General features: G+C 46.1%; 1 protein-coding gene and 1 long non-coding RNA gene across 4 annotated transcripts in view; one reads left to right on the top strand and one right to left on the bottom strand.

Moving 5' to 3' along the window:
- The window catches only part of LIPC (lipase C, hepatic type), a 162,232-nt gene that overhangs the window by 43,263 nt on the left and 91,345 nt on the right, over window positions 1-27,624 (top strand). The window lies entirely within an intron of this gene.
- Window positions 23,828-25,144, bottom strand: LOC117070591. The gene is made up of 2 exons (XR_004431974.1): window positions 25,028-25,144; window positions 23,828-24,355 (listed from the first exon to the last, which is right to left on the bottom strand). It is a non-coding gene; the product is annotated as an uncharacterized LOC117070591 (long non-coding RNA).

The following is a 27,624-nucleotide window of genomic DNA, read 5'->3' as shown; positions in this document are numbered from 1 at the left end:
CCCTGGGAATTTGTTTAACAAACAAATTCTCCATCCCACCCGAGACCTACTGAATCAGAAACTCTGGGTATGGGGCCTGGCAGTCTGTGTTTTAATGCACCCTCTGGGTGATTCTGATACAGGCACCAAAGTTTGAGAATGTCTGCCTATAAATATATTTGATCCATTCCATCAAGTTCAAAGGGACCACCTACTACAAAAACTAAGGTTTCTGTTCAGGGTTCATTGAGCAGTCTGAATTTAGAAGAACGTAAACGTCAAACAGTTTTCTATTTCTCCCATCCCTGCCTTCAGCCACGCACTATCAAGTTATATGCTTCCATCCCTTTATAGCATCTTGGACAGATTCCTTTAACTTTTGGTCAGTTCAATTATTAAAAGTTATTTTATTTCATTCTAAAGCCCCGGTCTCACATCTGATTTGACATTCTTCCCTTCATCTCGTCAGCCAGACTCGGAGAGGATGGAATCTGCAGTGGGAAGGGGATAGGATAGTTCTGCTCTTTCTTTCCTCTTTTCTCTGGAAAACCATGGGGTGGCGGTGGCGGGGGGTGAGGCCTGGAACTGCTGCCCCTCATTTTTCAGAGCCAGCCCCTATGGGGCTGGGAGCTGGTAGTGAGGGAACAGCTGGGGGACACAAAGGTCCTCACCTCTTGTGAGTGGTCTGCTCTTGCTCTGGTTCACTGTGGTCTCATCTGCTGCTGGTGGCCTTGGCCTGTGAAGATGGTAGATGTGGTTTTCTGAGGGTCCTATTGGTGTAAGCCCAGCCCATTTGTCACTGAGAAGCACAGCTGTGGCCCCTTTTGGCTTCTCCAAAGGTCCATGCCCCTCCTACTCTGTCCTCTTGTACAAAGTCTCAGAAATGACTTGGGTCTTCTTCCCTACCTCTGAGGACTGATGGGAGCTGAGGTGTGGGGATCTATCCCCTCAGGCACACTACCTCATAGTATTTCTTCTCCCAGCTTGGCTGAGCCTCCTCTCTTCAGATGGCTAAAGCAGGCACAATCCCCACATTCCCACACAGCCCCATAAACTCCTATGGATACAGGTCAGTCTCTCTCCAAAACTTCGTCCTCATATCCCCAGCACCAGATGGGACCTAGAATAGCAACATCTCAGCCAGCATCCAGCCTGGCACAATATGAGCATTTCTGCCTCCTGCGGGGACCCTCATCCTGCATTCTTGATAAGTGATTCTAATCGATCCCCCAACTTGAACTCAAGAGACTCACAATGGGAAGAACAGAACTGCATTATTCACCCAGCAATTCCTACACTCCCTCTCCCACTTGCCTATCTACATAGGCTGGGGGAAGGCGGTGATGGGAATAAAGACTGCTTCTTTGAGAGCCCTGGAGTTGGAAGAATGTGACCCCAATTGCTGGCAACTCTCATTACAGAATGTGGGTTCCGTACATTGGCGCAGTGGCTCATGCCTGTAATCCCAGCACTCTGGGAGGCCAAGGCAGGTGGATCACTTGACCCCAGGAGGTCAAGACAAGCCTGGGCAATATGGTGAAATCCCAACTCTACTAAAAGTAAAAAGAAATCAGCCAGGCCTGATGTAGTCCTAGCTACTGGGGAGGCTGAGGTGGGAGAATTGCTTGAGCCTCGGAGAGTGAGGCTGCAGTGAGCCATGATCATGCAGAGCAAGACCCTGTCTCAAAAAAAAAAAAAAGAGAAGAAAAGAAAAGAAAGAAAAAAATGGATAGAATGTGGGTTCCTTCGCACGTGGTGGTTTAGCAGAGGTCCTTGGGCCAGTAAGTCCTATTCACTGCCCTCTCACATTTGCTATTTGCAACATGTCTTCACATATATTATCTCAGTTGACCCCACAGTGATTCTGTAAGGTGTTTAACCTACAAGGAAATAGGCTCAAAGAGGTTAAGTGACAAGCCCGGGGTCACACACACAGTGGTGATGGCGAGATGGGAACCCAGCCCAGTGGCTCCTGAGCACCTGTTCTCTCCCTGCTGTTTCATGCAGGTGTCTCAGCCACACTTGTCTTCCAGCTCTGGGTCAACTTGGAGCAAATAACCAGAGAAATAGCTTGTTTCCAAGGCCACAGAACAGCTGGCAGGGGAGGGTTTGGGGCATGGGATTTCCTTAGGGAAAACACCAACTTGTTCTGGTCAGTCATGCCCAGTCACATGGGTCCCAGCCATCATCTTCCCAGGCCAAGGTCTTATGTTCCCCTGGAACCCCACTGGCTTTACTTACTTCCTCGGCTGGAGGAAAGGGTGGGGATGTAAGTTGGTACTTCCAAAGCAGAAAGCTGGGGTTTGGCGCTGACAGAGCCGACCTTGAGCTTGAGCTTCGTGGAGCACCCAGCCCAGGTCAAATGGGGTCAGGGAGCCATCTGTGCCTTCTGGATGGCTCTGTCTGAATGATTCAGTTCTGCCTGTGGTGGGTGGAAGTTCATGGTTTTACTCCCACATGGTGACTACAGTGCATGGCAATTTTCTAGTCAACAGATAGGGTTGGAGCCTCTGCTACACACAAGAGGCTTTTTCCTTCAACTTTAAGACTTCTGATGCTCACAAGATCCTCCCGTGCCCTTACCATGTGCAGCGATCACCCCCAGGGCCTGGGGTTTGGAGAGATGTATCACCCACCCGGGCTGGAATATTTTCCCCAGTGAAGATGAAAGCCCTCACACTCTCACAAAGCCAATTGTTAAATTTTCAAGAATTTTGCAAGTTGATTTTTAAACATAGCCATTATTTTAAAATTACATTGTAAAACTTACGATGAAACAAATGTTTAAAATCACAGTAATAAATACTCAAATGTTCTCATTTTACTATTGTCTCTGTCTGTAAGGTTATTTCCATCTGTTGTACTGTGTGGTGGAAATACTATTGAATGCTGCACCAAAGTGAATCTCTTTCCAACTCCATTATCAGTAACATCACAATGGGAGCTTAACAGCAGCCATGATGGTTGTATTTATACATGGAAATTGACAAACATTATAGATTAGGGTTTGATGTATTGTTTTGTTGACTGTGTAAAGCAAGGTTCAGCAAACTTTTCTCCATAAAGGGCCAGGCAGTAAATATTTTTCCTTTTGTAGGCCATAGGTCTCTGTTAAAACTACTCAGTTCTGTTATCGCAGCACAAAAGCAGCCACAGACAGTAGATACACGAATGGACCTGGCTGTGTTCCAATAAAACTTTATTCACGAAAACATGTGGTGCGCCAGATTTGTCAGGCCATAGATTGCTAGCCCCTCATCTAAACTTGAGAGCTACAGAAAAAAATGTTAGTAATGAAGATTAAACTTAGAACTGTCCCAATTGTAACTAGCACAAAACATTAAGGAAATATTCTTCTAATGCTCAAAAACAATGATTTGATTGAGCAAAGAATTCATGTCACTGTTAAATGACTGAAGTTCCAACATGTCTTTCATTTTTGTCTTCTTCATTAATGTAAATAAACCTCTCAGCCAACCTACACTTCTCATTTGCCACCATAGGTTGACTAGTGAGACAAGGGTCCAACAAAAATCAGCAAAAGTATTCCGTAAAAATCAATTGCTATTTGGAGTTTATAATAAATACTGTATATTTGATTATTATTTATAAATTGTATAATACTCATCTTGAGAGCAATAAAATGCACAATATATGCATGTATGCGTGTATATATATGAATACATTTTCTTCCAGAGAGCCAGTTGCTGAGTATCTACCAATGCACCACTGCCTGAGGGGTATCTACATAAAAAGAGACCTAACAGCCCAGAGCAGCACTTGTTTAGGACCCAAGGCATGGTCCAGACCCCAAGGAAGGGAAGGGGGTCAGGGATGGATAGACAATCAGGAGAGTTCTCCAAAGTGGTCTGAGAAGGCTTCGTGGGGGAGAGAGAACCATAAAGCATGGCAGGACTAAATGACAAATGGAGAATGGCTGCACTTCGGACAGGCACACAGCATGAGCTCAGGAGGGGAGACTGAAGTCAGGGACACCAAGAGAAGAGGGTGAGCATAGGGAAGCAGAATGGAATGAAGTGGGGTCAAATATATGTAATGGCATGGAAACATGCTATGAGGTTAAGCCAAAAGAAAAGAAAAAGCAGAATGCAAAATTTTACATTTGCATGAAGGAAAAAATATGTTAGAAGAAAATGTACTTAAATAAAATGCTCTGGGTGATAGGATGATAGCTGATTATGTATTCATCCTCAACGCTTTCCTGTACCTTCCTGTTGTTCTGAAGTTGTATTACTTTGATATTCATGGGGAAAAATAAGCTTTTCCAGTATGCAGGGCAAAAAGCACTGAGCCAAACCTGAAGCCATAGCTAAGGACAGGGCACATCTCCCCTGATGCAGCCCAGAGGCCCCTGGAGGGAGGCACTGGGGAGGTGAGTAGAGACTAGAAGTGTCAGTCCTTCCTGGGAGGATTGCAGGAGCACATAGGTAGCCACTGCTAAGGCCTCCTGCCCCCATGGGCCTGAGTAGCCCTGTCCATACTGGGGACCTGCTCCCTACCCCACAGCCTTGGGCAGATGGCTGTTCTCTTTGCAAAGGTCCGCTGCAACCCATCACATTCATAAAGGCAACACATTGGGGGAAACGAGAGGTCCTCTGTCTTTTTAGGGCTTCACCATTGCCGTTTTCCCAAGTGAAGAAATATATACATATGTTTAGGTATACTTTACCATGCATAGAATGGGAAAAATGAAAGTTATTCTAGAGAACATCTCGCTCAACTCGTTTAGTTTACTAATAAAAAAATAGAAACTAAGGAGGTCAAGTGGCATACTCAGGAACACAGAGCTAAGTGAGAACTAGGTTTCAGCAGAGATGACGCCCAGGGCCGGGCACCTCCTTTGCCAGCATGCAGGTATCATCAGACAAGCCCAAAACTCAGCACTGGGCGATGTGGGCTAAGCAGCCCTTGGCGTCGAAGACATGATTTTTTAATTTTATTTTTTGAGACGGAGTTTCACTCTTGTTGCCCAGAATGGAGTGCAAAGGGGAGATCTTGCCTCATCACAACCGCCGCCTCCCGGGTTCAAGCATTTCTCCTGCCTCAGCCTCCCGAGTAGCTGGGATTACAGGCACGCACCACCACACCTGGCTAATTTTTGTATTTTTAATAGAGACAGGGTTTCTCCACTTTAGTCAGGCTGGTCTCAAACTCCCGACCTCAGGTGATCCGCCCACCTCGGCCTCCCAAAGTGTTGGGATTACAGGTGTGAGCCATCGTGTCCGGCAGACACGAAGTATTCTAAGCGCTTCTCAAATTTACCTGTGGACAACAAGAAGCCTACAAGGCACCCAGTTTATGATATGCCACTTGGCTTCTTCAGGGCAGAGCTGCGGCAGCAGTACTTTTTTCTCTGTGCACCACAACCCCTCAGCATACAAGACTACTTCTGCCCCACCCATTGCTGAATGGGACCTTCAGATGCTATCTTCTCCATAAAGCCTTTCTATGACTCAGGCCGTGTCATTTTGTGGTCAATTACTTTCACTATCATTGTGTTTATTCCCCCTAAACCAGCCAGGCAATCCCATTTGGTAATCGAAAGAGCCAGTAGCTCTGGCTTGGTCATTTCCTCCTCATAAACCTGACTGAACTGGATTTATGGTGAGGATTTCCATCTTGTACATAAACACTTTTCTGCCTTCCGTGATTCACACAATTCCCTTTCCACTCTATCCTGGACCCCATGTCTCCATCCTGCCCCCGATACTGGCTCTGCAGGCATTTTCTGCATGGCTTTCTGTGTATATGCCGCATAGTTAGTCTTCAATCACGCGCCCCCAGAGTGCAGAGGACATACCAGTTTATACTTTTTCTAATCAGGAATATATGTCGCTAGAGGATTAAGAAATACATTTTCATGAACTAGACAATAACAAAAATTAAATGGCAAAAGTCCTTGCTGTCCTCAGTAGCTAGAGAGCTTTAAAAATAAATACATAAGCACCTGTTTCCATTTTTTACTCCTACAGAGGCAGGGAAATTGCTGGAGAGAAAAAAAAAATGTAAGCCCATATATTCTGTACTGTGTCCCTTGGAAGAATAAAATTTTAAATGGGGTCATCAGGAAGTGCTTCCTAAATGTGAAGTTCACAAACTGAACTTTGAAGTTTAGCAATGGACTTCCCCTGAGCAAGGTCGGCTTAGGCTATTGTTAGACCAGCAGCTGAGCCTCACCCACCACGTCCTTCTACCTCTCGCAATTAAAGCACAGCCCAGGCAGGTTTTTCTTAAATGGGATTTTTCTTTATGCTGGTGCATATGTTGTTGTTATAATAGCAGGGACATTGTCCTCATTCCTGGCTCTTTCCTCCAAGTCAAAACATTTAGAATGACACCACCCAAAGAATAAGTCTTATTTGAGGTTTTGCCACCTCTAACCCTTGCCACCTCTAACCTTTTCCCATCTTTATCCCCGTCATCTTGGGTGCTTTCGGTTTTTAGAGACCAGCTTTCCACCAGGGTTAAATAACACTCCATGGTTTCTTTCCCCATCAGAGACCAAAGAACTCCCTGTTTCTCAGCCGTTGCCAGCAGAATCTGGTCACCCCTCCGCCCCTCAAAATTACACATCTTATATAACTAGCCCCTGTCCCTGCACCATTCCTGTCCCTTGTCCTTAATCCTGGTTTCCCAGTAGAATAGGAAAAAGGTTTTGCAAAGGGCCTTTTGCCAACATCTCTTTGTTCTTCAGGAGATGATTAAGTTGTGCGTTAAGTGGGAAAAAAGTACATTAGGTCAACCCCAAAATCTGCCATCGATAACATCAGAGTATGTCCATAGCTTTATTATCTTTCTAGTGAATATTTAAGAGAAAAAGGTGCTAGGTCATAGGATGTTGAGAAGGCTGTATATCTCCCCTTGGCTATAGGTGCAATACATTCTGAGAGTTAGAGATGGTAGCCATGCCTCCTATTTTTTTTAGGTAAGGTATGTTTTTTCTAGTTCTGCTGGGACAAAAACAGCTTTTCAGTCATTGAAAGCCAAAGGCCCAGTGGACATCACTGCAAGAGGACCTCTGGGAGGTCTAGTCAAAGCCTAGTGAACCTTTGGCTTTTCCCAGCAAGCAGGAAGTGACATAGACACTGTCTTTTATAGAGATCTTACTTTGGAGAATGCTTAATGAGGGGCAAATATTCGCTGGTGAGGTTGAATTTTTTTCCTTTGCTAAGCTTGAGTGAAAATCTTTTGGAAAATCGATTTTTTTTTTTTTTTTTTTTGAGGTCCCCTAGAGAGCTCACAATAAATATATAAATCAAAACAAAGCTACAAGTACACAAAAAGTCTCAGGCTTGGTCCAGATTTTCAGGAAACCAGCAGTTGCTGGAGGAAGTCCCACCCGCTCCTGAAAACAGAAAAAATAAACAAGAGACAGTCCACCAGCAAACACATATTTAGTCTTCTCTGGAGTCGTATGAAGCAATTTTTACGTTTATGGAAAAGCAAACACCCCCCTCACATAGGGCGTGGCCCACACTGGGATGGAAAACCAGCCTTGTGCTCTCTGCACCGTGTTCTGGTGGCTTCCGCAGCTGTCACAGGAAGGAATCCACACCCGTCCCCAAGGACGCCTGCGCGGGAACAGATGCCCGCTTCATTACCCCTTGGGGGACGGACAGAGGTATCTGAGGGATTCCCAGCCCTGGGCACTCCTCGCAGCTTCCGCCTTCACAGGCGGGGCCCTGGGAGGCCCTGAGTGGGGCCACTGGGTTCCTAAGAGATCAGAATGGCAGCCAGTTGGTGGGTGCAGCAGGCTCACACCCAGCAAGAACGGACCTCTCCCTTTTTCCTAAGAAGGGAGAACAACTGGAGGCCCACGGGGAAGGCTGTGTGGGTCCCGTCCTGCAGCTTCCGATCTCACGGTGGACATGTCTGAGCACCCCGTAGGGCTCTGCTCTCAAAGTCCTTTCAGCTCCCAGTGAGCACTGCTCCAGCCGATGAACACACCCAAAACCCTTCCACTCTCGGGGCCTCGGCCCCACCCACCACCTGGCGTCTGTCTTTAAGGATGTTTATAACAGAGTTCTGAAATAAAGTTTTGGCTTTTTCCTGGAGTTCTAACTCTGCAGGAGAGGCAGTGAGGGAGGAATTCAGGAAGTAGAGAACAGCTCATGGTGAGAGGAAGGGCTGGGGTGACTTGGAATGTGGATGTGCAACAGGAAAGGTGAAGGCTGGATGGGAGGCAGCGTGGGCACAGTTAAGGTGGGCCCCGGGCCGGGAATGGCCCCCTGACCAGAGAGTAGGCTTGAAAATCTCAGCCTCATACTGTGTGTCAGACACTCTCCCAAGTCCTTCACTTAGGTAATAATCACATCTCCCACCCTCACTCTCACCCTGTAAAGGAGCTCTTAGCGTGACACTGCTCTCCACGGCTGGGAAACCCAGGCTCCGATGAGTGACATCACTTGTTCAGGGTCACTCAGCCAGTAAGGGCCAGGCTGGGCTGCAAACTCAATGGCCCACCGCAGAACTGACACAGGTCCATTTCCTACTCGCCATGATGTTTTCCAGGGAGAGTTTAGAGAAGCTCTGGAGCTGGGGAAAGAGGGCAGCTGTCGGAGAGGAAAGAGCGAGAATGAGGAGTCGGGAGACCGAAAGCTCAGGAACAGACTTCCTTGGCGTGTGGACTAGTCCAATGGCCTCTTTAGCCCTCAGTTTTCTCATCTGCAAGAGGACAATGGGCCAGATTGGTGCCTTTTTGAGAGAAAGTACTAGTGGTTTAGACCAAAGGAGTTACCCAAACATGGCATGTAAGAAGGCTTTGTTTGGGGTTGGTCCACAGGATGGTTACAGAGGAAGGAAGAAAGCCACCAAGACCAATTAGAAGATGTGCAGAAACCCAGAAGTGAGGTGAGGAGGGCAATTCTCAGGTGCAGAGCTTAGAGTGGTCACTGCTGGGAGGGAGAGGTCATAATAAGACCCAAGAAACACTTCAAAGGAAAAACTAACAGCATTTAAAGATTGGCTGCAATAGTGACAATGACAAAAGCTAACATTTACTGAAGGCTATGCCAGTTATCCCACCAAGTACTGAACTACCAATCCTCACAGCAGCCTGCTGCAGGAATGATCATCATCATTGATCCCACTTTTTAGATAAGGAAACTGAAGCTTATAGAGGCAGAGAAACTTGCCAAAGCTGGCAGCCCCCGGAGCCAGGATTTGAACACAGTCTCGGTACAGGGCCTATGGTTTCTTTGTTTTTGAGACAAAGTCTCACTCTGTCACCCAGGCTGGAGTGCAGTGGCTCCATCTTGGCTCACTGCAACCTCCGCTTCCCTAGTTCAAGTGATTCTCCTGCCTCAGCCTTCCGATTAACTGGGATTCCAGGTACGCACCACCATGCCAGGCTAATTTTTTATTTTTTGTGTTTTTAGTAGAGAAGGAGTTTCACCACGTTGGCCAGGCTGGTCTCAAACTCCTGACCTCAAGTGATCTGCCTGCCTCGGCCTCCCAGAGTGCTGGGATTACAGGGGTGAGCCACTGCGCCCAGCCACCTATGTTCTTAATCCCTGTGCAACTCTGCCTCCTACCTGTGTGCAGAAGAAAGGGAAAACACTCCCCTCCAGGCCTCTGCCTTTCGCACCCATTGGCCTTCTTGGATGCCCTTGTCTCCCCCTGGTTCCGATTCCCTTCAAATTCCAGCTCCTCCTTTAAATTTTCACACCTTCCTCTGTGCACCCCTCCACACCTGCCTCGTGCTGTCCCCCCGCCCCCACCTCCCACCCCATCCCACCCCCACAGTTCAAACCTGCTCCTGAAAGTCCTGGAACGTTTTGCCCTCGTCCTCAGTCCCACTCATCACGCAGTCCGCACTGCATCATCCAGGTTACATACCAAATGTCTGCACCCCTCTGTGTCTGAGTGAGGCCCACCTTCCTCTTTGCTTCTGTCATCTATTTTCCTATTTCTCGCATGTATTACACTGTGTTCATTATGTCTATTGTTGTCTGCTTGTTCATATTTCCACCTTCCCTGTAGGATCGTGTGAGCTTTGAAGGCAAAGAGAGGCTGGGCTGTAGTCTAATCTATGTGCAACAGATGGCATATAGTGGATGCTGGAGAAATGCTGATGACTGCATTGACATGATTGATTGATTGGATTAAATGAATGACCACAAGAATAAATGAACATTGGGATCCAGGAAAGGTGTCCTTCTGGCACCAACCCTATTCTGTCCCCCTAAACAGTATTACATTTAGTGTTTATGATACAGGCTTTCAGCACCTTTTTGAAGAGTTGATACCGCTGGTCCACTTTCTGCCCTGCCCTTAATCCATCCCAGTGGTTTAGACACTCACACATACATTCTCTCTTTCTCTCTCCTTCCCTGACTGGACCCCAGACCAAAGCCAAAGAAATACATGTCCCTTTCTCCTGCTCTGTTCCCGCTTCGACAAATTAATCCTCAGCATGAGAGGAACCAAAGCCAGCACCTTAGAAGTCAGGCTGTCAGCTTGGTTTGCTCACACCTGCACACAGCCCTTGACTTCCTCCCCCTGTGTGGGAGGAGCACAGTCCTGAGTCAGAGGCCACTCCAGGCAATCCTCTCCTCCCCAGCAATCCTCAAGGGAACCCATTGGCTGAGCTCTGGCCTCTGGGCAGAGGGAGCAGGCCTGAGGAACCCTTTCCAAGACCAGCTGAGCTCTGCTGGTCCACTGGGCCCTGCCTGCAGAGATAGGTTGGTGGAGTTATTCTCGGTGCTCATTAGTACTGCACAGGCTTTTGGAGTATTCCTTTATCGTTACATGGCCCCCAGAACACTGCAGATTCATCCCTGCTTTTGAAGTCGTAAGAGACTCCAAGAAGTTGATTCCAATCTCTTCTCTCCCAGCATGGACTTCCCCTGGAGCAGCACTGGGGGTGTCTGGCTGCTAGAGTGACAGCCAAGGGCCAGCTCCCCTGTAAAAGACGATATTATGCTTCTACTGCACACCTGCAAACTGGGATGGTGTTTGCTTCCCAGCCTGACTGCTCTGTTCTCATCTTCCATGGAGGTGGGAGGTGGGAGGGGAACTTATGTGTCATTCACTGCAGGGTCCTGACAGCCACTTGCTCAGAGCACAGGATGTTGGTAGGGCCTGCAGTCTAGGTTCCAGCCTCAGTGAGCTCTGAGACCTCAGGAAAGGGGCTTGACCCCTCAGAACATCTGCAGAAGTCTGTGACCCAGACCACACCAAGCTTTCAGAACCTGTTGTGCTCTTCTACTCTCTCCCACTCCTCTCCACCCTCTCATGCTGTGCTATATCCACAATGCACCAGCCCAGGCTGACTCAACTTCCCGCCCACTGCTCCCCTTTAAGCTACGACACCCACCCTTTTGCCCCAAACTCCTCTATCCTATCTGAGCCCCTGCAGCCAGCCTGGGTCAGCCATGCCCTTCCTCTAACCAGGAAAGAAAGAAAAGAATCCATCAGGTCTGTTCTGTGTCCTGAGATTGCGCAGGTATTCATCCACTCCACTCCTATCTCCCTGACTCCTTTCTTGCTCTGTTTCTCAGGGACCTAGGCATTGGGTCCTGGTGAGTTTTCTACTTTTCCATCACTCCCTTAGGACCCCTCAAGCTGTCTGCTCATCAAAAAAGTCCAATAAAGGGATTTATATCTTTGATACTTAATTTTATAGTACCTCTTGCATAACTCTCAAGTTTGAGATCAATACAAGTAAAATCATTTAAATTGTCTGATATTAAACACTTCTGACCCGAAAAGCAAAAAGCCTTTTAACGGATAGTTACATTGATACAAGAGTCACAATGAGAGGTTTCAAAGATGAAAGCAATGGATCAGAAAATAGAACAGTAGAGATAACACAGATGAAAGGCAAATAACCCCATTTGAAAAATCCAAAGCTTTCATTCAAAAAATAAAATTGCCCAAAGCACTGTATTCTGTGTTTAAAAAAAAAAAAAAAAACATGATGAAAGGAGCATGTACCTGTCACCCTCCCATTCTCCTCTATACTTATCCCTTTCTATCTTTAAGTGCTGTGGTCTTTGTGGTGACTTTATTGGCTCAAGTTTCCTAGGCTAGTGCTCCCACAGCCTAGTTTGTGTCTTCTTAGAAGCAGTATTCATAACGCAGGTGCGATGGACACCTGTAGGTGGATAGTGCCACCTGTGTGAACCAACTTGGCTCCAAAGAGCCTAACTTCCTATCTGTATGGTTAATCCAGTTAAAGCCCAGCCTGCTTTCCCATACAACTAGAGTTCAACAGAGCTTTTCATTAAAGCAACACATCATAACAAATACTTAACTAGTACAAATAAAGCATTTTATTTAAAGCAAGTTTTAAAGACATATAAACATGAAGCACCAGAGCTCTGTTCTTTAGTTGCTATTCATCACAGCCTATGCCAGTCCTTGAGTTCTGTCAAACTTGGGTAGAAGCCAGTTTTCTAACTCACCTTCAACCTTCTTGGGATGAGTCCTTCCCGGGTTCCTTGTTTTTCTAGAAATTTCAGTGGCTTGATCACCCATCAAAACATATAGGGTAGCCAGCCGTGGTGGCTCACACTTTTAATCCCAGCACTTTGGGAAGCCAAGGCAGGCGGATCACCTGAGGTCAAGGGTTCAAAACCAGCTTGGGCAACATGGTGAAACCCTGTCTCTACTAAAAGTAGAAAAGTTAGCTGGGTGTGGTGGTGTGCACCTGTAGTCCCAGCTACTCGGGAGGCTGAGGCAGAAGAATCGCTTGAACCTGGGAGGTGGAGGTTACAGTGAGCCAAGATTGTGCCACTGCACTCCAGCCTGGGCAACAGAGTAAGACTCTGTCTCAAAATGGAAAAAAAGAAAAAAAGGAACACAACAAAACATATAGGCCTTCCCATCTAAAGCCCAAATAAAAGAATACTATGACTGGTTGGCACTGGAGGAAAGAAAAGCCCTATCACTGCTCCCTTACTTTTCTGATGTTTTGGGTTTCTATGTCTTATCCCTTCAGGAACCAGAGGAAAAAGAAGATTCTTGTCACGTGCACCCTACATTTGCCCATGTCACCTCCCTTCTTCCAATCAGAACCAGTCATTTCCCCCACTTGATTGCTTCCCTATTCTTTGAACTTTGAAGCAGGATGTGTTTATCGATTGATGGATATTTACTTATAATTGGTACCTCTTATGAAAGCCAAGTTTTTATATGTGGCTTTTAACACAGACCGTGCTCTTCAATAGTCTTAATGCAGATTGAAGGTTTTTCACATTCACATTTTTAGAAAAGAGTTCCATTAAATTCCACATGAACAATGGAAAAAGTTTTAAATGGGACATTATAGTCATCAATTAAACACAGATTGTAGGAAATGACTGACATGTAGGGCTGGGCTGGGAGGAAGAGACAAAGACCAAATGTTCAACCAAGGGCAGAGGTGGGGTGTAAATTACAGATCAGAACCATAACGGATGGAGTCCCAAGTGGATCCAGGAAGTTGGAAGGAGCAGGTAAAGTACTAGGGTCAGGGATTCACAGGCCTAGGAACTCAGCTAGAGCAGGAAGGCTCAAACAAGGTAAGGGGGCCAAGAAGGTTGGACCCGTCCTGGGAAGATCGAGTCCAAGAGGGCAGTCATCCCCAGTCCCACAGTAAAAGCATCAAAACTCTCTAATCGCTATTGTCTCTACTCTGTGGTAAGTTGTCAAGGTAGAAATAGGTATGCAGGAAACTAGGGAGACAATCATAGTCCTCGATGTCTATCGTTTCTAATTAACACGGGGCAGAGGAGTTTGATCTTTTGGTGGAGATCTAAAATTCCTCTGAAGTTCTATCAAGCCCCATCTCCTGATGATTCAACGTTAGTTCTAAAATAGGAAGACTTACTTCCAAAACCAACAGATGTTTGGGCTGTCATTATCCCTGCACTAAATTCACTTGTGATTTTACTGCGAAGTCCTGTCTGTGTAATTTATTAGGAATCATTTACATAAGATTACGTGGAAAATGTTACTAGTCATGAGGTATCTATCTGTCCATCTCAATGATTTGACTTTTACAGCCATGCAATAGAACATGCTCAGGGACCATTTGGTCAACTTTTCACCTAATGGTGGTGCGATTAGAACTCCTAGCGGGTGACTCAGAGAGTGGTTAGAAATAAAAAGGTTCTGGAAATTCCCTCATACTCTTTAAGGCAGCCTTTGTCAAGTATCTTAGTTTCATGAAAGGTGGACTGATGTTTTCCATCTGGTATACAAAACATTTTCTAAGTAGTTATAGGACATTGAACAAGCCATTCAGCTCTCTGGACCTGTTTTCTCATCTATAAAATAAAAGCCATCAACAGATCACATGATCTCTATGGTTCCTTAATTCTAAGGACGTATAGTTATTTTAAAGTCTTGGTTAGCCATCTCGACCAAACTAGCATCGCAGGTAAGAAACAAGCTGCGAACACCAAAATTCTTCTCTGGTTTATACCCTTTAGGTTAGAGGAAACCACTTTATAGGTTGTTTGTGGTAATTTTCCCTAAACACATAATGGCTTTGCCTGTATCAAAGGTCATCTTCTCTTTTCCTGCCCATTCATATGACCCCATAAGACCTTCCAGCATCTCAGTCAGCTGAGCATTTTACCTCCTGGAAAGCACATGGTTTCCTTCTTCTCTTTGCAGGTCATATGAAATGCTCATACAGTACGTATTGTAATCACTTAGTAAAGTTGCTTTTCACATATCTTCATCCAGAAAATTATCCCAACTGTTATATATACCTTTATTCTAATAATTCCAGTTTTCAAAACAGTTTTCAGACATCCATTGTTTTGTCTGAATCCTCATGACTACCTCATTTTTTATAGATTATTACACAGCATTCCTACTTATATTTAATAGTTATAACTTTTTATTCCTAGTAAACTTTGGCATGATGTTTCATCAGATTCTGATAGTTTCTTTTTTCATTCATTGTATTCCTATCCAAATGTTTACTGACCCTGGGAAATAAATCTGGTAGACCAATGAAGCATGAATCTAACTCAGAGGGTGATTAGAACTAAATACTGAAATGGGCTTCAGTGATCACCTGTCCCACTCATTCCTGACCATAGGATCTTGTTCACAGTGACCAAAAGGTACACATCTCTCAGGGGTTTCCTGCTTGCACAGCAGAACCTTTGCTTAGGGGCTCCTTGTGTCTGTGAGCTCCTTGGAACTGCTCTTGAGCTCACAATGCCTGATTTGCACATATTGGGTTCCACTCCATGGCTTCTTCTGGTCCCCTCATAGAAGCAATGTTTTCCTTTCTTCAAATCCATCCTTTCCCAGAGAGCTTTGCAGCCACTTTTACTGGATTAATGAGTCAGCTGCAGAGTTTATGATCTGGTACTAGGCCTTCTAGGAAGCAGCTTTCCTGGGCTTATGTCAGGCTGTTCAAGAGCCTCCTGGCCTTCCTGCAACATTTGCTAGGCTACTTTTTCCTCCTAATTAATGCCTCTACCTTATCAGAGTGGCCCATTCTCAAATGCGGTAAATGAGTCTTTGATGTGCTATGTTTTCTTCTGGAAACTTCCCACGCTGCTCAGACCTGAAGTGGGATTTGCTCACTGTTGCACAGTGGTTTGCCCACCAGGTGTCCCTTACATCAAATCCTACCCGCGCTTAGAAAAACCACAGCTAGAAGTTGTTTGGCAAGTGTGGGTGTGCACAGGGTTTTCCCACTGAGGGTCAGGGATCGCACAACGGTTGAGACCTTGAACCCTGGGGTCAGCTGGAACTGCCTCTAACACAAGGACTGCTCTTAACAAGAACTGAGGCTTCCTAAACTTCAGTTTCTGGGTCTGTAAAATAGGGCCCAGTTCCTATAAATGTTGAGAAGATTAATGGGAATAACGCATGTAAAATGCATAGTACATGATAAAAGCCCAATGATTACTCATTATCCCACTCAATGCCTGGGGAAAGGCAAAGCAGCAAATATTACCCCAGATTATAAGTAAGAATACTGGGTTCAAAAGAGGTCACACGGCTTACCCTTGTCTATACTGCACCTGCATGAACCATGGACCCAAACCTAAGTCCTAACCACCTCCCAGATCCTTGCTTTCTCTGCTTCCCCAGCAGTGCCTCTCAGAGCCGAGACCTGTGTCCATGACAGTGATTCCCGAAGTGTGGTCCCCAAACCAGCAGCATCAGCATCACCTGGGAACTTGTTAGACATGTTAGGGTCTCACCCCAGACCTAATGAATCAGAAACTCTGAGAATGAGGCCCCACAGTCTGGGTTTTATCACGACCTCCAGAGGATTCTGATGCACAGCCAAGGTTGAGAACCAAGGCTCCATGGAATACTAATTTGCCTTTGGATCAAGCCCTGCCACTCGCTCCTGAGATGGATGGTTCACAAATTTCAATGTGATTCCTAACATGAGTTAAGCTGTCCAACCCTGTGGCGTTATCAGGGGATTTGTGATTAATACATATTGAGACCGTTTAACTGTGGCAGTGGTTCTCACCCTTGGAAGCTCATTAGAATCATCTAGGGAACTTATAAAATAACACAAAGGCCCACCCCAGACCAGTTCAGATCTAAAGACAGCCTGGACTGACAACCACAAAACTATAGAACTGCCACCCAGACTCCATGAGAACTCTGCTAGGCTAGTAATATTTTTACTTAAGGTTTATGTGTTTCATAATCCAGTTCCAGTAAATTGGCTCCTTTCCTCCCTGTGAACCTTGGACTCTCTGGCTGGCCAAGCCTCCACCTCATGCCCACTTGTTTGTACAGCTACTAACGGTCATGAAGTATTTACTTAATGTACCTAAGCTCCACTGCCCAGAGCTATCCCACTTGATCTGAAAACATCATGATGAGGTATGGTAAGCATTAAACATTAGTCCACCACAGTTCTGTTTTTCTTCTAATGATTTAAAGGGCTTCAGGGAACAGTTTGTGTGTGTGTGTGCACGCGCCTTGAGAGACTGGATCTCACTCTGTTGCCTGCGCTGGAGTGCAGTGGCGTGATCCTAGTTTAATGTAACATTGAACTCCTGGCCCGAGTAATCTTCCTGCCTCAGCCTCCCAAAGCACTGGGATCACAGGCATGAGCCACCATACCCACCCTAAGGAATATAGTTTTATGAGCATGTTGGCGTATTCAGAATTCTCAGCTCAGCTCTTGGCCCACTTGGGTCTCAACCATTTAGAGTACTGATTGTCAAAGGAAGAGCACAGTGTCAGTTTTTCTCCTTTTCCTCACCATGGGAGAGGGGATTTGGCTTGGGCTCAAAGCCAGAGTGATGCTTTCTGCTCCCCCTTCTTTAAATTGAAGATCACCAACTTCCCAAAAAGAGGCCACCCTCATTTTCCAACTTGGCTCAGGCAGGGAGGCTGAGAAGCTTGGGGCTGCCCATTCACCCAGTCATCAGGCAGATGGACAGATGAGAGAACTGGGACCTTAAGGACTGCCCAGGAGGCCTGGCACCAGGCTTTACAGCCCAGAGCAGAGAAAGACTGGCTGTTGCAAAACTCCTTGAGTGAAGTGACCCTGCCTTCTACTAAAAACATGGCCCAGTGGATTCCAGTTATTAACAAAGCTCATTGAGAAGAAGCAAGAAAGGGATAGAGCAATGGCTAAGGCCTCCCTGCGGTAACACTTCCCCCAAGAGAACAGAGGAGTTGATGGGCATGGCACATTTTTCTCAATGTTGGATGACATTCCATCACCTTCCTCTTCTTCATGGAATCCTTTTTTTTTTTCTTTTTTCTGAGACAAGGTGTCCCTTTATCACCCAAACTGGAGTGCAGTGGTGCAATCATACCTCACTGCAGTCTCAACCTCCCAGTCTCAAGGGGTCTTCCCACCTCAGACTCCTGAGTAGCTGGGACTACAGGCACACACCACCACACCTGGATAATTTTTATAATTTTTGCAGAGATAAGGTTTCACCATGTTGCCCAAGCTGGTCTCAAATTCATGGCCTCAAACAACGCTCCCGGTTCATCCTCTCAAAGTGCTGAGATTACAGGCATGAGTCACCGCAGCCAGCTGGAATGCATTCTTTGAATTTTAAAAGACTATAAATGAGAGATTTGTTCAGAGAAGAGGGTGTTTCCTATGTACAAACCCAAAGACCAGCTTTTATTTTTTATTAGGTATTATAGTCACAAAGGTATGAAAGGGTATATAATATTAAGTCTAAGAAATTTTTATGAAATTTTTGAAGTAAAATGCATTTTCATAAAATTTTGAATAAAAATTTTAACAAAATTACTCAATTTTTAAATGTAACAAAATTATATTTTTATAAAATTACTCAATTTTTATAAAATACATTTTTCCTACTTTGAAAAGTAGTACATGCTTAATACAGAATTGGAAAAGACAAAAATACAGAAAGAATTGCATTTAACTCTATCATTTTAAGTCAAAACTTCAGATTTTGCCAAACACCTTGAAAGTATGAGTAGATAGAGAAAGACTCAGTCCTTTCGTCTGCCTCCTTTTCATCTTCCTAATACCTAACACCTCTCTAATCTTTCTAGTAATGGGTAAGAAAAGCTTCCATAAAGAAAGGTGGAGAGAATTGAAGCATGGTAGTATTTTTGCAGGAGAAATTATAAGGTTTGAAGGCCTCAGGACATACCCAGTGATCTAAGGTCTAGGCCAGAGATGGTAAGTAGGTTTTTTTTGTTTTTGTTTTTCTATTTATTTATTTGTTTGTTTGTTTATTTTTTTGAGACAGAGTCTTGCTCTGTCACCCAGGCTGGAGTACAGTGTGCAATCTTGGTTCACTGCAACCTCTGCCTCCCAGGTTCAAGCAACTCTCCTACCTCAGCTTCCTGAGTAGCTGGGATTACAGGCACTCGCCACCATGCCCAGCTAATATTTTGTATTTTTAGTAGAGATGTGGTATCACCATCCATGTTGGCCAAGCTGGTCTCGAACTCTTGACCTCAAATGATCCACCAGCCTCGGCCTCCCAAAGTGCTGGGGTTACAGGCGTGAGCCATGGCGCCCAGCTGATAAATAGTAGCTTTAAACACAAGTGAGGATTCTACTCCATCAGGAATGGCTGCTTTATGCAAAAGGACTTTAAGATGACATCAGGCTAAGGGCAACAGAATACTGTAATCCATTAGCCATATCTGTTATGGTCATAGGAGCAGCAAGAGGCAGTCTGAGTGCTACACACTTCACAGTGGTCTAGGGGTGAGCTGAATAGTAAATGGAGATTTGCCTAGAAGAACCTTCTGGAGTTAGTGCTCCAAAAATCAGAATCAACCAAATGAATGAATTGAGACAAATAGAAATGCATGACTCTTCAGTTTTTATTAGGTAGAGAGGCTTAGAAAGGGCAGGCACCTGCAGTTCCTCCACCCTCCTCACCCAATCACAACCACCCTTACTGCCCTGCCAGTCCAGCCACATGACCTTTCCGTACCTCTCAATGACCCTTCTCAATGACCCTTGGGCTCCCCACTGAAGTTCCCTGAGGGCAGGGAATCCAGCTCTTTGGGGCCATAAAGGCATTAGTTCACCCTTCTCAGCCCCTTACACATTTACTGGGTATTTAGATCAGGCCGAGTGTGGTGGCTCATGCCTGTAATCCCAGCACTTTGGGAGGCCAAGGTGAGTGGATCACCTGAGGTCAGGAGGTCCAGACCAGCCTGGCCAACATGGTGAAACCCCATCTCTACTAAAAATTCAAAAAAGCAGTCGGGCATGGTGGCATATGGCTGTAATCCCAGCTACTTGGGAGGCTGAGGCAAGAGAATCACTTGAACTCGGGTGGCAGAGGTTACAGTGAGCAAAGATTGTGCCATCACACTCCAGCCTGGGTGACAGAACAAGATTTGGTCTCAAAAAAAAAAAAAAAAAAAAGATGATGATCTTGGCAGGATTACATCTGTAATGCCCGCACTTTGGGAGGCTGAGGCAGGTGGATCACACGAGGCCAGGTGGTCAAGACCAGCCTGACCAACATGGTGAAACTCAGTCTCCACCAAAACATACAGAAGTTAACCAGGTGTTGTGGCATGTGCCTGTAATCCAACTACTCGGGAGGCTGAGGCATGAGAATCACTTGATCCTGGGAGATGGAGGTTGCAGTGAGCCAAGATCCTGTCACTGCACTCCAGCCTGGGCAACAGAGTGACACTCTGTCTCAAAAAAAAAAAAAAAAAAAATTTGCCCCTCCCTCCAGGGACTCACAGCCTATGGGAGAGGGAAAAGAAACATAATTAAATTTAAAGAATTATAACACAATTTTTATAAATTTAAAATTATAATTAAATCATTGTAATTATTTAGATCAGAAAAAATAAAAACAAGTAAGTGCCAGGCATGGGGCTAAGCATTATACTCACCCATTGTATTCCATGTCATCTTTACGATGGCCTCGTGAGGTTTACTGATATAGCCCCCATTTTACAAATGAAGAAACTGAGGCTTAGAGCATTCAAGCTAGCCAAGGGCTAAGCCATGACTCAAACCCAGGTGTGTCTGACTATGGCTGTTACTAAGAGGGGAAGGGAATCATCTGAACTTGGGCTTGACTCCGAAAGGGGCACGGTTTTGGTAACTTTGATAACACTACCACCCTACCCTCTAACACTGACAGAGGTGAGCTGGACAGCTGGGGAGGGGCAGGACAGCAGCCAGAAGCAACAGCCTCTGCTGTTGCAGCAGCTGGGACCTCATGCCTCAACTAAGGATTGCCCAGCCCAGGTCCTGGCCCCCAGCACTGGGTATGGGCTCAGAGCAGTGAAGACTGCTGGGGACCCTGTGGTTTCTGCATTTCCTGTGCTTATGCTGCCAGGGAGGGTTTTATGTGACCAGAGAGAAGCAGGGAAAATTGCTGAGAAGTCAGAGATCTGCCAGGGAATTGGTGATGAGCCCCAGGAAATGCTTTTTGTCTAAAAATATGCCATTTCTGAAAGGAAAACAGTCATTAGAGGGTGTGAGAAGCCCCCGTGGTGAGGAAAGCAAAACAGTAAGACTCACTGGGAGGCCAGTGGAACAACAGAGAAGCCCATTACCCACCCACTTCCTGTACGATTAACAAGACGTTTGGAGGATGAAAGGCAAGCAGACAAAATGACAACCCACAGACAGAACTCCAGGGGAAATGTCTGGGGACAGCATGGGAAGATGTAGCAGGGAGGCAGGAGGATAAGAAACTGCTCCAGTTGATATCTTTCTGCCATCAGCTGGTTCAGCTATAGATTTGGCTAAAATTACCTGTGTACTTACTATATGCCAGGCAGCTAGGGGGCTTTGCTTAAATCACTCTCCCGCATTCTTTACACAGCACTTGATGAAGGAGGAAAGTGAGTCTTGGAGGTTAAGTGACTTGTCCAAGGTTACACAGCTGGGAAGGGAGAAAGACGTGGTTCCATCCCAGGTTCCCCGATCCCAAATCTCCCACTCATTCCAGTGTACCAACCTGCCTCCAATAAGGTCAAGAGTCTTTTTTTGTGTGTGTGGAGACGGAGTCTTGCTCTGTCGCCCAGGCTGGAGTGCAGTGACGCTATCTTAGCTCACTGCAAACTACACCTCCCAGGTTCCAGCAATTCTCCTGCCTCAGCTTCCCGAGTAGCTGGAACTACAGGTCCTGACCACACAGGCTAATTTTTGTATTTTTAGTAGAGACGGGGTTTCCCCATGTTGGTCAGGCTGGTCTCAAACTCCCAACCTTAGATGATCCGCCCGCCTCAGCCTCCCAAAGTGCCGGGATTATAGGCGTGAGCGACCGCGTCTGGCTTAAGATCAAGAGTCTTGACCACCCCCAACCTAGGTGTACTCAGTCCAGTTTTCCCAGCAGACTATTGCCATTTTGCATTCCTTATTTTATCTTGTGTTGCAGCAAACAGGGCTAAGGAAACTCCCTACCTTTTTTATTAATGACTCATTTTCAGCTAAAACACATTGCAGCCACATCAGATACATGTGCTCACCCAGCAAAGATGTACTGTGGGAAGGTAACATCTAAGTTACTTGATCCAAAGCCCTTCTACATCAATCATCAAGCAACCAAACCTACTTTGCTGAAATTTCCAGGGGACTGGGCCCTTGGGTGGTGGAAGAGGGGACAGTTTCTTCAGGGGCATCTCACCACTGCAAAGCGCATCCTCTCTGCTGGGGGCAGTAAAAAGGCTTTACATGGGCCAGCTGTGGCTCATGCCTGTAATCCCAACACTTTAGGAGGCCCAAGCAGGAGGATTCACTTGAGCCCAGAAGTTTGAGACCAGCCTGGGCAACATAAAGAGACCCCATCTCCACAAAAAATACAAAATTTAGCTGGGCTTGATGGCTACACACCTGTGGTCCCACTTACTAGGGAGGCTGAGGCAGGAGGATCAGAAGGTCAAGGCTGCAGTGACCCATGATTGCACCTCTGCACTCAAGCCTAGGCAACAGAGAGAGACCCTGTCTCAGAAAAAAAAAGAGAGGCTTTTCATGAATTTCACATTCCACCCTCCACTGTCTTTGATATAGGTAATTTATCAGCATTTTGTAGAGGAGGAAACAAGGTCTCCCCTACGTTGAGCCCAAATCCAGTTTGACCTTGGCAACACAGTAAGCGTCCCTGCGTGGAGGTATGCAGGATCGCTGAGGGTGACAACCTTCGTGGTCCCTCCCTGGCCTCTCTGCCCAGGTTGAACATCCTCAGAGACCTCAGCTCTCCTCTCAGCACACAATTCTGCTCCACTCATGACCCTCCCAGCCACCCCTGGCTTCTCAAAGCTACTCCTGCATAGAAGCAGGTACAACTAGCCAGTGAGCCTCCTGACCTGCCCCATCCCACTGAGGAACTCCTTCTAGGTCCCTGCGGATTCTGGTCCTCTGTCCAGTGGCGAAAGGAGAGGACACATCTCCAGCTACCATCCCTCCACCTATTTTCTAAGGAAACCAGTGAGTTATCAAACGCCACCTCTGGTGGCCTCTTCTCAGCCCTCACTGTGAGAGGCCAAGTCAGAATTTCCCACAGGGGAAGTCACTGTGGGCTTCTCTCTCCTTCTCCTACCTCATGTGGTCAGGAAGTCCACCTGGCCTTTTCTCCTGTGTGTCTCTCAAATGTGTCCCCTGGCTCCCCTCCATTGCCACTGTCCTCTTCAGTGTCTGGCCTGTGCTCCCACCCTAGGCCTGAAGCTGGCTGCCCTCTCCCCTCCATCCTCCATACCACAATCCTGGTGATCCTTCTAAGAGGCAAAGGTAATCAAGCTTCTTCCCTGCTCAAGATCTATGAAAATATTCCGAGGCCTCCAGAGAAAAGCTAGACAACCTGGCCACCCAGGCCCTTCACTATCTGCCTCTAGACCATCTCCAATGTCCTACAGTGTCCTGAATATGCCCTTTCCCTGCCTCTGCCCAACACACTCCCATTCTTTCAACACCCAACTCAACTATTACCTTCTCTCCATCAGCTCTTCCCTGAACCATCCCGTCAAAACAAAGGCGATTGTCCCCTCTGGTTCCCCACGGCGACCCTTCTGCTCACCCCTGCTCAGGCACTCCTGGAGCACTGCATTGCAACCACTGGCTCACACATCTGTCTCCACCAGCAAACTACTAAACCATGAAGAAGTGGCTTGCTGAGCCAGGCCTTGTGCAATGAATGGATTTGCAACAAAGGGAGCCACTGAGAGATTACATGACCCAAGTCATGGCAATTAGTCCCCATGGAAGCAGCAGCTCAGGGCAGGGCCCAGACTTAGGCAGGCTTAACTGTGCAGGACATTCCATTAACAATAGGCACCGCTCTGAGCATTTCCTATGTGCCAGGAACTACGTGAAGATCTCTACCTGGATTCTGTCATTAAAAAGGATTGAGTGAATTAATGGAAAGCGAGTAGCGCAGTGCCTGACACAGTATAAGTACTGAACACACATTAGCAAGAAAAGTGAACCATCATTTATGGGACAGTTCTTACACCAGGCAACGTGCCTAGCACAGTCCACGCACTGTCTCACTCTTCACAACAGCCTTGGGGAGAGGGCAGTCCTTTTTGTCCCCATTTTACAGAAAAAGATACCGAGTCTTGGCTAAGCCAAGCGATCTGCTCAAAGTCTTCAGTTCGGAAGTAGTGGATTTGGTCCTCCATCCCCGATCCATCTGCTCTGGCACCCAGGTTCTTGGTCTCTGGTACAGCAGGGTGCCAAAGTCCAGTTGAGAAGAAAGCGGGCCAGGTTTTTCAGACACAGCCTGATGCAATATCCAGGGGAAACACATGGGACTAGCAGGCTTCCTTTTCTGTCCCATTTAGTCTAATATCACATTTAACATACCATCCTCCAAGGGACAGAATTCACAGGAAGCCATGCAGTCTGGTTCCTCCCGATTTCTCCTGTGTGCCATAGTTATGCCTTCCTTCTGGGAAGGTGTGAGTTGGAGTCAGTCCCCTCCTCATGCAGCTGGGGAAACTGAAGCTGAAAGCGGTTTAGTTACTCACATGGAGCTAAGACCATCACACCAAGCTCAGGCATGGGGTCAGTCCACTAGCAGTGTGGACCTCACCCTGCTGGCTGCGTTCCAAATGACAGTGGCATGGTTCCACAGAAAAAACATGAGGTGTGCAGCTGGACCCCCAGAAGCCCTGACTCTGCCAGGTGCTAGCTCTGGGACATCCTGGGCAAGCCATTGGCCTCTGAGTCTGTTTCCCCGCCTGCGAAACAAGCCAGAGAGCTCATTCCTCACAGGGCCTCTGTGCTCGATAAGCTGTCAAACGTTCCTCAGTTGCTGCCCTTAGTAGCGAGCTCAGAGGAAAGCTAGTTTCGCCTGTTTCTGTTGGACTGCACTGTACCCAGGGCACGCCTTGCCCTCTGACGACAATCAGGGTCATTCTAACTCAAATCAAACAACCTGGTCTCAGAACCGGTCTTGCACCACCATGGCGTTAAGCTGCCTTCCCATTTCATCCGTGTTTGCTTAGCTGGGTGGGATCTTTCCCCTACAAGCTTCTATAGGCGGTCACATTTTTCTTTTAAAGATATTTTCCCTTCGACTATAGTCCACAGGCATTGGAGGATGAAGCTAGCAGGTTGTCTGTATATAGATTTTCTTCCAGGGAAGAAAGCGGCTTTGCTATCTCCTACCTTTTTAAACAAAATCTGCCTTGATTTTCTCTGCCAAGATATATCTTTGGATGGGGTAAAACGCTTCTGAGGGAAGCTACGTGAGCTGTGTTGTAGCTGAAGAGAGAATTGAAAGAGGAAGCCGAGCTGAGACCGGCAGTTCCGGGGCTGGAGCCCAGCTTTGCAGAATGCCTGCATAGCAGTTTGACCCCAACAGATCAGGCTCTTAGGGACAGAAATGAAAAACACTGAGAGATGGGAAGTGTGGGTGGAGCTTATGGACATTCTATGAGCCAAAGCAATTTTGGAGTCTAATCATTTAGGGGAAAATATTTGCCATGTCATTTTAAAGGGTACAAAACAGAGGAAAATGAAAGGGTTAGAAAATAATTGGTAGCGCTTCTCCTTTTACCCTTGTAGAAGATAGCTCTCTGGTTTTCAGCTCCACTCATCTGTCCTCCACTGGAAGCTCCCACAGAGTCTTAGAGATGGATGATGTAAAAGTTAGAAAATGCCTGTGTTTCCTGCTTGCCTTAATTTAAGAAATTGCTTGACTGAAAAGTGACTGAATTTCATTTATAGGATAAAAGACTTGATCTCCAGAGCAGCCAGGCCTCAATACACTGATTTTTACCATGTCACTTCCCCCTGCACCTGTGACAACTGGCCTCATTATTGGGGAAAATTTGAGTCACATGGCAGTCTGCAGGTGCCCACAAGTCCCTCTGTGATGAGTACCTGTCTTCCCAGTGTCATCTCACCTCCCTCCTCTCCAGCCAGGGGGACTTGCACCCTATACCCATCCCATGCACACCTGTCCCAGGCTCTGGCTTTCAGATCCTACCCCAACAAGGCCCCACCTCCCCCCATAGCTCAGGGTACCCAAGCTTGGCCCATCCTGAGGCCATCTCTGATAACCCTACCACCACCTATCTTGGTCCAAGCTGGAAGTGATGAGCAAACTCTCAGAATAAACAATAGCTCACATTTCCTGAGATAAGAGCCAGGCACTTTACAAACTCACTCTCGTGTGTGTGTGTGTGTGTGTATGTGTGTGTGTGTTTTTGAGACAGTCTCACTCCATCACCCAGGCTGGAATGCAGTGGCATGATCTCACCTCACTGCAACCTCCTCACCTGGGTTCAAGCTATTCTCCTGCCTCAGTCTCCCGAGTACCTGGGACCACAGGCACATACCACCACATCTGGCTAATTTTTTATTTTTAGTAGATATAGGGTTTCACCATGTTGGCCAGGCTGGTCTTGAACTCAAGTGATCCACCCATCTTGGCCTCCCCAAAGTGCTGGGATTACAAGTGTGAGTCACTGCGCCCGGCCAGCTCACTCTCAATCCTCCAACAACAATACAGATATTACTATGATTTATCCCCATTTCATAGAGGAGATAATTGGGACTTAGGGAGGTTATGCAAGTTGCCCAAGGTCATATAGTTGGTAAGTATCAGAGCCAAGAGTTGAACTCATACCACCTTTCCCAACAGCATCTTGAGCTACTAAAACTACTGTGCACTTGTTTTGTAACATTTACAGAACTATAGTTCAGTGGGCAAAGTCCATGCATGATTCTTCATAACTCCCACAACACTGAGCCACCAGGAATCAATGCATGAATAGATGAATGAATGAGAAAATACCCACAGACTAGAGAGTTAAGGCAACTTTTATAAACATTAAAAGGATGCCATGTCAACAAAAACGTACTAAGCACCAACCATGTGGCCCACATTCTGATGGACTCTAGGCCCCAGAGTTGAAGCCAGGGTCCACTGGACTTTCAGATGTTCAGTGAATTTCCACTTTCCAGCCTAGAACACAGTCTTCTATTGAGGACTGCTTTTCAATCTACTAGCTGCTTCTCTGTTCATTATTGCTTAGCAAACAGTGTGATTTATGCATGAGACACACACATTAAGATGCAATGTAGTTATTCCAACTGTCATAACTACTAAATTGAATTGAATGGCAATCTACTGATAGTTCAACCTCTGCAGGAAAGAGTAATCAGCCTGAAAATAATCAGTGCAATAGCACTGTAGTGACATTATCAAAAACTGTACAAACAATAGGAAAGGTAATGTTATGACTGTCATTTATTAATGCACAGAGTTCTGGTGTTGCTAAGATGAAGACCACTGAAATGTGAAGTTAATTTGTCCAAATAGAATTTCTAATCAATACCTTTGATTGTTCCTTTGTCTCTATATTTTACTAAAGTCAGGCAATTAGCAGTGTTTACAACATTACAGGCAAATGAAATTGGGTCTCTGCCTGGTCCGCCTACAAAGGACTTCTATTGCAATAAAAATAATCAATGGATTCTTCATTTTCTGCTGGGTCCATCTGATTTCCTTAATAATGTCAATGCAGATTGTAATTTGTAGGAAAAAAATAAATACTGGTTGCATGAGGCATGAAATTTCAGACCACAGAAATGTCATCTTTTCTTACAGAATTGTTTTGTTATAAGGGTATGTGGCTTGGACACTTAGAAGAGACCTTGGGTCTGGTGCCCAATTCATCTTTCATAGACCTATATTTTGTCTTCCAGACGTGCCTTGTACGTTTCTCCTTCTGTACCTTTGCTCTCCAGTTGTTGGA

This window comes from Trachypithecus francoisi, unplaced genomic scaffold (assembly GCF_009764315.1).
Source record: "Trachypithecus francoisi isolate TF-2019V2 unplaced genomic scaffold, Tfra_2.0 Lachesis_group3, whole genome shotgun sequence".
NCBI classification, from domain to species: Eukaryota; Metazoa; Chordata; class Mammalia; order Primates; family Cercopithecidae; genus Trachypithecus; species Trachypithecus francoisi.
This window is presented reverse-complemented; position numbering and strand designations above follow the sequence as displayed.